Genomic DNA, 12,646 nt, shown 5'->3' with positions numbered 1-12,646 from the left:
AAAGCGATTAGATGTATGGAGAGCCGAATACAGATATGGTAATAACATAAACAAAACGGAGCTAATCGGCCACCTAGTTCGCCTTTTCGCCTTGGCATGGGGTTTAGGCGATCTTCACCCTCGCCGAATTCCCAATTACCACAGACAACGACCATCACGTCATCAACACGCTTGCCAGAGCTGGCAAGCATAGTCACTAAGTGATGATCGGTATCCATGGCTCTAAGAAAGTAGCGTCCTAGTCGGCCAGTAGATTTGGCTAGGACATAACAATGCCGAATGGTAGGTATACCTAGATTAATCCTAAGACGCCGGTTTAGCTCTATAATCTCCATTATGATGCGAAAAAAATTCACGTTTGGCAGGGAAGGGATTAGGACCCAGTGTCGAAGAACGGTCCTCAAAAATGGGTGAAGGGGAAAGCGGACTCCGCCCTCAGTAATTGACAGGAGAGGAAAGACAATTGTGCTCTCATCAGCCCTCTCCATATCAGTGGTGCTGTCTGCCAAAAGTGACAGATGGACGTCATTGGGGATAGAAAAATGGCGTCGAAAGCCGGAGATTCGATCCGCCGAAAGGAACTCCTTCAAATGTTTTGCCATCCTGGCCAGCCTAAGGATTATGGAAAACTAAAAGCAAACAAGGAAATGGGATTGGAAGTGAAGGAGAAGAAAACTTACAAGAGGCGAAGGGGAAAACGAGAAACAAGGAGTTACAGAAGCTGCGAAATGAAGGAGTTGCACTAGAAGGCGAACCAGATATTTTTGAGTATTCAAAACATACATTCGAAGAGACAATTTTAAATCACATTAAATTGAGGCAATGTACGAAGGGGCAGGAAATCGCTATAATGACCAAAAAACGTGTGCGTGTTCTGACACGCATTGGGAAGAGGATTAACCGCCGAATTTTTGACTTTCCAAGTTCGAAACCAAACACGCCGACTAACTGATGCTAATGGGGTGTTCGGGGGGCAATTGTGGGAGCCGAATAAAAATGGGTCAATAGGGACGAATGGACGAGTCCAGTCCGGGTCATAACCTTTATTTGGCATTGATCCTAGTCCATTGAAGAGCCAAATGAAATAATCGGCATTCTAACCAGTAAAATAAAAGCCGAGTAGAAGTACATGTAATGGATCGAGGATGGGCCTGACCCTAAGGCCCAAAGAGAATAATATAAATACAGGATCATCAGTCAGAAAAATGTATGTGAGAATTAGTACACTTAACTTAAGATACAAGGAATCAAGAGAGTATATACTGACTTATCCGTCGAAGTGCTAATTCCGACACCCCCGACCAGAGTGTTTATTCCTCTTCAGGTTGTTAGCTGAGGATCTTGAGCGTCCCAGTGGATCAAAAGAGTATTTCCAAAACCACTTCCCCATAGAAATAATGTCAAATTTTCAACATTCAACTTCCGAACCAGTAAAAATAGTTCGAACAACTACATTCGAACAATAGCATTGTTTTTGACATTGTACTTTCGAATGAAGTAAAAGTTTTTTTTTTCATTTTATATTCTAAATTCGTAAATTTCATACTAAAATTGCAGTTTCAAATAGCAAATTTGTCTTTATAATGCCATTTCAAATTTGTAATATTATACAAAACTTGCAGGAATATGTCTCAACTCAAGGAAATGAGGTTTGCTCAGATAGTGTATTGGATTACACTGCTCAATTCACAACTGACCAGGTTCACTCTACGAAATTATAATGATTATGTTTTGAATTGCTCAAGAAATGTCAATGTTTGATAATATTTATTTGAGTTTGTAGGTGTTCAAAAGTAAGAATGAATTGTTCAACTGGGTACGTGAAGTTGGAAAGAGAAATGGTTTGGTTATTGTAATCAAAATATCACACTATGGTGGAGGGAAAAAAAAGACCCAGGATGTATCTTGCTTGTGAGAGGAGTGGCCAATATAGAGCAACAAAGAAGTTAAAACATGAGGGCAACAATGCGTCAAGAATAATCGGTACGAAGAAGTGTGGTTGTCCTTTTGATATGAGGGCTCACAGGTTGACCACAAATAATGAATGGACATTGACCGTAGTATACAGATTGCATAACCATCCACATATGGAGCACCTTGAGGGACATTCATATACGGGAAGGCTGTCAAAGGATGAGAAATCATTATTAATGGATACGTCAAATAACATGGTTAGGCCAAAAAAGATCCTAGTAACCTTGAAACAGAGAGATGCCCTCAATGTAAGCACACTTTAAACCATTTACAATGTACGCCATCGAAACAGGGTGGTAGAGAGAACTGGAAGATCACAAATGCAACACTTATTGGGTGAATTGGCCAAGTATAAGTACATTGAGCATCATCGATGTGAAGAGTCCATGATGACTATGACAAACTTGTTTTGGGCACATCTTGCCAGTTTGGACTTATTTCGGTCTTTCCCACGTATATTGATTGTGGATTGCATATATAAACTAACAGATATCGTCTTCCTCTTATTGAAATTGTGGGAGTGACATCAACTAAAATGAATTACTCGGTAGCTTTCGCATACTTACAATCTGAGAGGGCTGATAACTATGCATGGGTGTTAGCTACATTGCGTGATGTCATGGATGGTTTTGTTTTGCTGGCGATTATTGTCATTGACAGAGAGCTAGCCTTGATGAATGCCATACAGAAGATATTCCCGAGTGCCAAACATTTATTATGCCATTGGCATATCAGTAAGAATATATTGACCAAATACAAGAAACTGTTTGAAACAAAGTAGAAATGAGAGAAGTTCAACCATGAGTTGAACTCTTTAGTGTATTCATCTTTTGAAATTCAATACGATGAGCGTCTTTAATCATTACTTAAGGAATTTAGTAGTTATCCCGATGCAGTCAACTACATCATGGATACTTGGTTGGTTCCTTACAAGGAGAAATTGTGGTGGCATAGACAGACACGTGTATGCATTGTGGCAATGCTACAACTAACCGGTAAGATTACTTTTGTTCAATAAGGTATTAATAAGTGCCATGTACTTGATTTTGATTTCACTTACATTGAATTGAACAGGGCTGAGAGTGCACATGCAAAACTGAAAAGACAACAGGGTTCATGTCAGGTCTCATTTGAGAAAATACACAGTCTGCTTGAGTTGCAACACACTGATATCAAGGCTTCATTTGGGAAAAGTCTAACTGTTGTGCAACATCAATTTAAGCCTTCTCGATTTAGGGAGCTACGGGGTAATGTGTCTATTTTTGCATTAGAGTATTTGCTTGTAGAAAGTAAGATAGCCAATTCCATTGGTATTGATGTTGAAACGCCACACTCATAGTTTACCTTGTGCCCATGAGATTGCTGACTACATCAGACAAGATCGTTATATACCACTTGCTACCATACACTCACACTAGAGGCAACTTTATATCTCCATATGCAACAAAGAAGAGGAAATGAAGATGACTTGTCATGCAGAAGTAGAGTTGATTGTGAAAAAGTTCAATGAATATGATGGAACCATGCAGTTGGAGATTTTAAAGAAGTTAAAAAAGATTGTATGTTTGGGAAGTACTTTTCTTGTTGAGCCGGAAGTAAAGCCTAATATACGTCCTCGTGGTCATAAGAAGATCAATGTTTTTACCCGTCGTGGACCCTATGCATTTGAGTTTGTGCAATCTGGACATGATTGCTTCTCACCTAGGGACACTCAAATCACAACATTAGTTTTTACTCAAGAAACCAAGAAGAAGTGACTTGTTAAGGAAAAGGAGAAGGTGAATGCGAAGAGGAAGGTGTATATTACCAGAACAGTAAAACCTAGTGCATATGTTGATGCTTTCCTTTCTGGGTTGAAACAGTACATTAAGTTTGCCAAGGATGTAGCTGCAGATGGGAATTGTGGTCTCAGGGCTATAACTACTTCAATTGGTCATACAAAAAATGATTGGGCTTAGGTTAGGCATGATCTTTTGGGTGAGTTGCAAACCTATAAAGAGGAATACATTACACTTTATGGGTCTTACAAAAGGTTTGAAGAATTGACAAGCATATTCTCATACTTTGAAGACAGTCCTGGCTACTCACATTGGATGACTATGCCAGACATGGGGCATCTTGTTGCATCGTGCTGCAATCTTGTGTTACACCACTTGTCATTTCAACAATGTCTCACCTTTTTACCTCTGAGAACAGTGCCAGTACCTCAACTTGATAGACATGAGACTGTCATTGGATTTGTTAACAAAAATCATTTCGTGCAAGTATAAGAAAAACTTATCATTTCGTGCATGTACAGGAAGTTATAAGGTATGACCACCGACTGAAGTGAATTTTGGTGCAGGTTTTTTTGGTATCCAGGCAATCCAGTTCCTCCTATGGCCACTAATTGGCAAAAATACCGTCACTCTTGCGCTGTCAACTGAAATGATGCATATGTGCTATGCATTCAACATTTCAAGGACATCATTCATGATACTGTAGCTACTCGAGAGACATTTGACGTTGTTAATGTCGATTGGCACATGTATGCATTTAACAATGTTAGAACTATGGAAGAAATTAATGGATGCGTTTTTTGATGTTGATGTGTTCTCTGGCATGGATTGAATGTTATTGACCATTGTTACCATTACATTCTAATAAAAAAATATCATTTACAATGTTATCGACCATTGTTACCATTCCATTCTAATAAGAAAATATCTTTTATAATGTCAGTGAAAGATGTCTACAGCAATGCCAGCTTATAAAAACACCACAAAAAATTCATCAACTGTCAAATAACATGTCACGAATCATCTGTATGCCTACGACTAGGCCTACGACTGTATGTCAATGTCCGAGATGAAAAATGACCTCCAGTAGAACTAGGTCCAGTAGAAGTAGATCCAACCGAAGTAGGTCCAACTTCGTCAATGCGCTGACCTTGAAGGACATGCGTCATAGCCTCAATAGCCTGGTAAAGTCGATGAGGATGTCGAATCCTGCCCTCATAACCAGCCTGAATGATAGGATGTGCAATCCTTAGTGCATGTGCAATACACTGTATTTTAAAAGAAGACCACATTTTAGGGTACATATCAGAAAACAGAAGTACGTCACAAATGCATAAAAGAGGATAATATAATACATCAGCATGTTAGTTGAAATCCTGATGTTCATGCACACGTGGTCTATCAGTGCGCTCAACATATAGGTGCGTGATATTCTTATACCAATCCATGTGACCTGGTACGCATTCCCAAAGCTGATGAATTGGCGTGCTCCTCTGCTGCACAGATAACATGTTATCCCAAGCCTCCCAGATCCTATCCAAGTATCTATATGTGACTGTATATTGTGCAGATATGTTGCCTCAAGTACCACTAGTGGGAGCCAGCGGTGCATCTAGGATGGTTTTAACCGTGTCAAACTGCCTTATAACTCTATTTGGATAATAGGGTTTGACCACGTCTAAACTTCAAGCATCTATGGTAGAACGTAACCGGGTTACATGGATGCTGGTTTCTACAACTTTGGTATGGATCCCAAATAACCTGTAAACATAAAGTATTTTTGAATTAAAGTATATAAAGGGTAAGATAAATGGAAAGTGTTAAAATTATCTCAGGACGAGTATAAATGAAAAGTGTTAAAATTATAAATGAAAAGTATAACTAACTTTCGAAAGTTGTATGTCGAATGAATTAAATAAATTCAGAAGTTGAATGTCGAACTAAATAAAAAAATTCAGAATTCTAATGTCGAATAACATGTTAATTTTTAGACTTCTACTTCCAAACAAATATGTTATTTTCAAAGAACCAGTTCTGAATGAGGAACAGAGTGCTCAATCACGATGGGCTATGCGTTCGTATCAAAAATGGTAAAAACAAACCCTACATTACAAATGAAATAGGAATGAGGATTAATATAAGTAAACTAACCTAAGATCTCCAAATGTAAAGATTTCCTTCAATGATTCATGTCATTTTGTTCAATGCTCTTCAATGCCAATGCTTGACGTCTTTAATGGATGGATGAAGCTTTTGCGGGACGAACGGTAGAGTGTGAGAGATGGGTGTGTATGTGAGAGAGAGAGACGGGTCTGTTTGAGAGGTTTGTGTGTTCTCTAATAGGGTGTGTGTATGAGGGTAGATGTGGAATAAAAGGTGTGTGGAGTGAGCAAAATAAATTGGGATTAATTTTTTAAGTGTGTGTATTGAGAAGGATGTGCATAGAGAGAAATGGATGTGTGTAAATAGAAGCTCGCTCTTCGTTTTTATGTTGCCACACTTAAACATAAGCTAAATTACAAACACCTCCTTTGGACATCTTACAATTACATTACATTTTAACCCACCCCTCTTCTTTTTTCCTTTATTTGTTTGTAAAATGTATGCTACATTGCTAAGAAGCACGGGTATGGGTACGAGTGCGGATACAATACATGTACGTCGATGCGGTAAATTTTTTTAAAAAGTAAGGTACGAGTACGGTTAGGGTATTTATTTTTTAAAAATTCATCGCTAAATGTCCGATATACAAATTAAAATTCAATAACATAATTAAAAAAACAAAGTTTAAAAATGAGTTATATCTTGGATTCAAAGAATATGCGAGACAATAAATTGGTGTATTGCTTTTTGTCCATCTCTCCACTAGTATTTGGTGCACCACAAGGTGGGTCATTTTAGACTTGCAAGTTGCATGAAATTCCAGTGGATGTTTATAACTTGGATTCAAAGAATATGCGAGACAATGAATTGGTGTATTGTTTTTTGTCCATCTCTCCACTAGTATTTGGTGCACCACAAGGTGGGTCATTCTAGACTTGCAAGTTGCATGAAATTCCAGTGGTTGTGGGGAAAAAATGTACAAATATATATATATATATATATATCAGGGGAAAAAAATAAAGGAGAGTTCAAGAAAGAGGAAGAAGAATTGAATTAAATTAAGAGACAATCAAAGGGGAGAATCGAATCAAAAAAATGAAGGGAAAAAAGAGAGGATAGACTCGTTTGCTGCAAAGTAAGAAAAAAAAAATCTTAAAAAATGAAGAAAAGAGGAAAAAGAATCGAAGAAAAATGAACCAAAAAAACAAAGGATCAACAGTTCGTTTGTTGCGAAGAAAGGCAAAAAAAAATCTAAAAAAAAATGAAATAAAGAGGAAGAAGAATTGAAGCAGAAGATGAGGAAGAATCGAAGAGAAACTCATTGGATTGTATTCTTCGAAGGAGTTTCAGAGTCGCCGATCGTTTTCTTTCTTCTTGGAGCCGACTGTATTTCTTTGAAGGAGGAGATGATCAAATAGAACAAGTAACCCTAATTTCATTTGTTTCATGTTTTAGTTATTACAAAAGAATTCCAAATTTAAAAAATAAAATAAATTAAATGGACCAAAAAAATTGCTCCGGTACCCTTAAAATTGCAAAAAACTATGTTTTTTACCTTGGCATCCCCAAAAAACATACCCATCACATACCAAGATTATACAGACCGTATAAAATGTACCCAGTGCATTTTTACCGTACCTAGTATGCGTGCAGTTGTACTGGTATGCGTACCCACACCCGGTATTTGTACGGCAATATTTTTGGAGTACTCGTGCTTCAAAGCTACATTGTGAATTGAATTACAACCAAACTACTATACAAAATTCTCACAATTTTTTTATCATTATTATAAATTGATATGTGAATGAAATTCTAAAATTTTAAATATGTCACTTTAATGATATATCAAGTGTCACATAAGTAAATAAATTTTTATAAGACTTGTTAGTTTATATAATATTACCGTATAATTGAATTGGGTTAGTTATAGTTATGTGATATTCTAAGTCAAATTATTCAAATAATGAAATGGTATTGACTAGTCTTTTAACAATTGACATCTCTATTAAGCTTCTTCATAGCCTACTCTCACATTTTTTTTTAATTAAAAAAGAAATTTAATTCATAATATGTGGAAGGCTTTGATTTTAGCTCCCTAATTCTTATATAGTACACATTATCATCTAAATAAATTTTGTGTGCACTTTATGAAAGTTATCTAAAAAGTTCAATCTGTTGTCTAAATTTATCTTAAATATAAATTATTCGAGTTAAATTTGAACCATATTTTTTATAGTAAATTTCTGAGCAATAAGCAACGTTATGTAATAGCGTCATAGTGAGTTATGTTTACAAATCTATAATCAATTACATACTTGCTCTTACTTTTGAATACTTTATATATATATATATATATATGATCATTTTACAAGTGGAAAGTATTGTATAAACAAAAAAAATGGATTACAAACAATGGATTGTGAGTGAAAATAAGCTTTCGAAACATAGTTATGGCTTGCATCGGATATTTGCCTCACTTTATTTCATCATATGGATTCCTGCATTTAGAAGTAGACCATATGTAATGGGGGGTCTCTTAAGAGTTTTGAACAATGTGAAAGGACTACCAAATAAATTATCATGGCGATCTATAAACTTAATTGCCATATACCAGTAGTTTCAAAGTATTATATGACAATACTTATATGGTGTTCAAAGCCATAACCACCACCTACATGCATTTCAAAAATCTCTTCAAAAGGATTTTCTTTGATTATTAAAGGAAGAAACGAAAGTAGGCAAATAAATAAATTTTTAAAAATTAAAAAACCCAAAATCGATCTAGCATTGATGTAGGCAATATGCATACAAAGATGATCCTCATCAAACTATATAATGATATTAAATGCAATATTTCATCCTTGATTTCTGTTGCTTGCTGCAAAAATAAAAGTCAAAAACAGAAAAAGGCAAAAATAATTTTTTTAACGCTGATTAAATCCAATTCAAAGGATAAATGTGACGATTATCACTTTCAATCTCTTGAGGACGCTATCAAACTATGATGTATCGAATGCCCAATTGTTTTTGGGCTCATCTAATACTTGTTGTAATTTAAAAAAATTGTGTCTTAGGTACCTATTGAACTATCAAACTACTCTATATGTCATGAACACCTCTTCTTTAAGAAATGAAAAACTCATCCCATAACAAGTTTACCCTTATTAGCTCCTTGATTCAAAAGACACTTGAATTTTTTTAAAAAAATAAATAAATTATATTCTAGGAAACAAAATAGGGCATGAATGTGATGGTGTCTCTTAAGAGCTTTGAACAATGTAAAAAGACTACCAAACAAATTATCATGGCAATCTATAAGCTTTACTGTCATATATCAATGGGTAATTATTTAGTAGTTTCAAAATATTACGTGACAATACGTACATGGTGCTCTAAACTAATTAATTAGAGAAAAAATTGATGGGTAAGACATTAGTAATTAAAAGACAAATGATGATTTATTTAGCGTGCACTTAAATTTTTTCATTTGTCAAAAGTACAATGGAATGCATTATAATTTTTAGTAATACTATGAACTCAAACTTAACTATCCAAAAATTACTCATAAATATTGTAAAGTCCCAAGTTTTATTACTTCAATATTATTATTCAATCTTTGATTCTGGTGCATTTCCATAGAATAATTGCTAAAGCAAAATAATAAATCAATAAATAATAATGTTATAATTACAACAAGTGCCCTTAGGCTTACATTGAAAAATTTACAATAATACAAAATAACAGATGATTGCACACTTGGTTTCTCACCTACAATCATAAAATCTCCATGATTAACTATAAAGTAAATTTCTTGATTCTTGGACAAATCTCCTAACTTTACACCTGAAAAATGGTTTAATAACTGGAATGAACAAATATGTCCAGTAGGGATTTACGATGAATCTAAACAATAACATACAATGGATATATACGATCACGATGCTCAAGTCATAAGTACATAGGTTGTGTGCTTTTGATATATCAAAAAAAAATACATAGGTATACACTTTCTAAAAGAATACCTCTTTAACATTTAAGAAGAATGATTTCTCGTTTGTCCACCCAAGTCTAAATATTACATTTTACTTCATTTCATTGGTACTTAACATCTACACTCAAACAACCAATTCATTTATTTAACATGCAACAAACTTTGAGAATATCCATAACTACCATCGAAACTAATATCCCTTAAGTCGTATAACCAAACATAAATCCCACCAAGGCGCAATACAAGTTTAGATATGTATATTTTATCCATATTAATATCATTAAATCTATCCAATTAGGCTACTACCATAATAACATCACTTCTCCCACCTTTATCGGCTTTAGCATGAAAGGGCTATTGGGCACCTTTCAATTTACAACAAGATCAACTACAAGGAGTCATTAATTCCACAACACGATTTACCAAGTGCTAACTATAAGGAATCGTAACCTATTTTAACACACCACGCTTTATCGGTGGCTAACCGGAAGGAAAGTAGAACCTCCTTACAACCACAACAGTTCACATGCTTTACCGGGCACAAGCTAGAAGGTAAGCTTACTCTATATCCATGCATCACGCTTTACCGATTGTTATTTGGAAAGAATGCGGAACCTCCACATGATTTACTGAGCGCAAGCTGGGAAAAATCATAACCTATCTTAAGGCACCACGCTTTACTATTCATAAGCCGAAAAGAAACGAACGCTTCGCATCGTTTAATAATTTTCACAACATTTTGAATTAAGTAATTAATCAACAACACATAGTACGTATAGCCTATTCTACAACAATCAATGTCATCCTCTACCAATAACCAAGGACAAAACCTCTAAACATTTAATAATACATATCAATACAATCTCATAATATCCTTATAACTTCCAATATCATCAACTTATCCTATCCGAAACAACAGTCATAATATTATATAGTTTCAAGAACTAATTCCAATCATTAACAATTTCAACATACACAAAATTATACAAATACTTGATTTTCTTTATCTTCTCCATTTCATGTGTTCCTCTTTACGATGTTAAATATGACTCCATAATTCTTTATCATCAATGGTGTACATATTTCATAAATAAAAAGGGGTGCAGTTGGCACCTACTTAAATTCTTTGGACCTCCAATTTCTTTGAGCCCCCTATCCTAAACCCTAAATTTTAATAAGATTTTTTTGAACACCCTACCTAATACCAAATTTACCCCTATTCATAATATTATCACGCCCAAGGCACACCTATCTAATTTTACACACGATCTCTCATTCTTCTTTTAATGACTGTCCATCTCCTATTGAAAAGAACGTCGACAGTTCTTGCATCAATAAACACCATTGCCTTAATGAAGAGCATTGCATCGATGGTCCATCATTGAAATTTCTGTCGACTCTCAACTAAAAAAGGAATCGACTTGACGATGTCCAAAGAATATTATCGGAAAACTTTTCGAAAATTCTTGTCCACCATTGTAGAAAACTCATCAAAAATTGCCCTCAAGTAAATACTGACTCTCTATTTATCATAACCCAAACTCGTCCCTATAGATTTAGCATTGTAACCGGCCAGTAATCCTAGGATTATCGAAGGCCTCTAAATAGATTAAACAAAATCAAAGGGCTAATGGAAGCAAACATCAGAATATAATGTCTATAAAGTTGTGTAGACTTATATGGAATAGAAAATTTAAAACCTAATTTACATCATTATGACGTCATTTCATATACAGATAAACCAAAATGGGTCTTAGCCCAATAAACCGACAGAACAGAAGTTTGTTCAGACAAAACAAAATAAGCAAAAGTCTTAAACTTGATTCATAAAAACTTGATCACTTCTCAAAACGAGAACCCCCTCCGGAGACACAAGGGTTGGCTGACAAAACAAACCTCCAGGCAATCATCATTGAGCCTGGTCACACGTTTGATTACCTACATATATAAAATAATACAGTGAGCTAGAACCCAGTGAATAATAATGGAGTAAAGGTTTTAATGAATGATGTCCGTAGCAAATCCCCTGTTTTCTCAATGTCTTCTGTTTTAACTTTCAATTGGTGGTATCCAGATCTAAGGTCTATTTTTTAAAACACTTGGGCTCCTTAAAGTTTGTCAAATAAATCATCTATTCGAGGTAGTGGATATTTATTCTTCACGGTGACTTTGTTCAATTCCTGATAGTCAATACATAGCCTCAAGGACCTATCTTTCTTTTTAACAAACAGGACTAGAGCTCCCCAAGGTGAAGTATTCGAGTGAATGAACTTTTTATCTAACAATTCTTGCAATTGGATTTTCAATTCTTTCAATTCAGAGGTTGACATTCGGTATAGGGTTTTAGAAATGGGTTGTGTCTCATGTACTATATCAATAGTAAACTTAATTTCCCTATCAATTAGATCCCTGAGTAGTTTATTTGGGAAAACATCAAGAAATTCATTCACTATAAGAATATTTTCTTTGTTCACACTATCGATAGACATAGCCAATATGCAACACAAATAACCCCCGGCAACCCTTTCTCAATAGTTTATTAGTCTTCATGGAAGAGATCAAATATAGGGGAGGAACTACACTACATCCACAAAACACAAACTCAGGTGACCTAGGTGGCCGAAACACAACAGATTTATTCACATAATCAATAGTGGCATAATACTTGGTTAACCAATCCATTCCCAATATACAGTCAAAATGATCAATAGCCACATGCATCAAGTCAATATATAATAGTACATCACCAATCATAATATCACACGCAAGATATACGTATGCACACATCATTGAACCCCCA

Source organism: Camellia sinensis, unplaced genomic scaffold (genome assembly GCF_055761805.1).
Source record: "Camellia sinensis isolate YWXY unplaced genomic scaffold, ASM5576180v1 Unanchor14, whole genome shotgun sequence".
In the NCBI taxonomy this organism is placed as follows: domain Eukaryota; kingdom Viridiplantae; phylum Streptophyta; class Magnoliopsida; order Ericales; family Theaceae; genus Camellia; species Camellia sinensis.
This window is presented reverse-complemented; position numbering follows the sequence as displayed.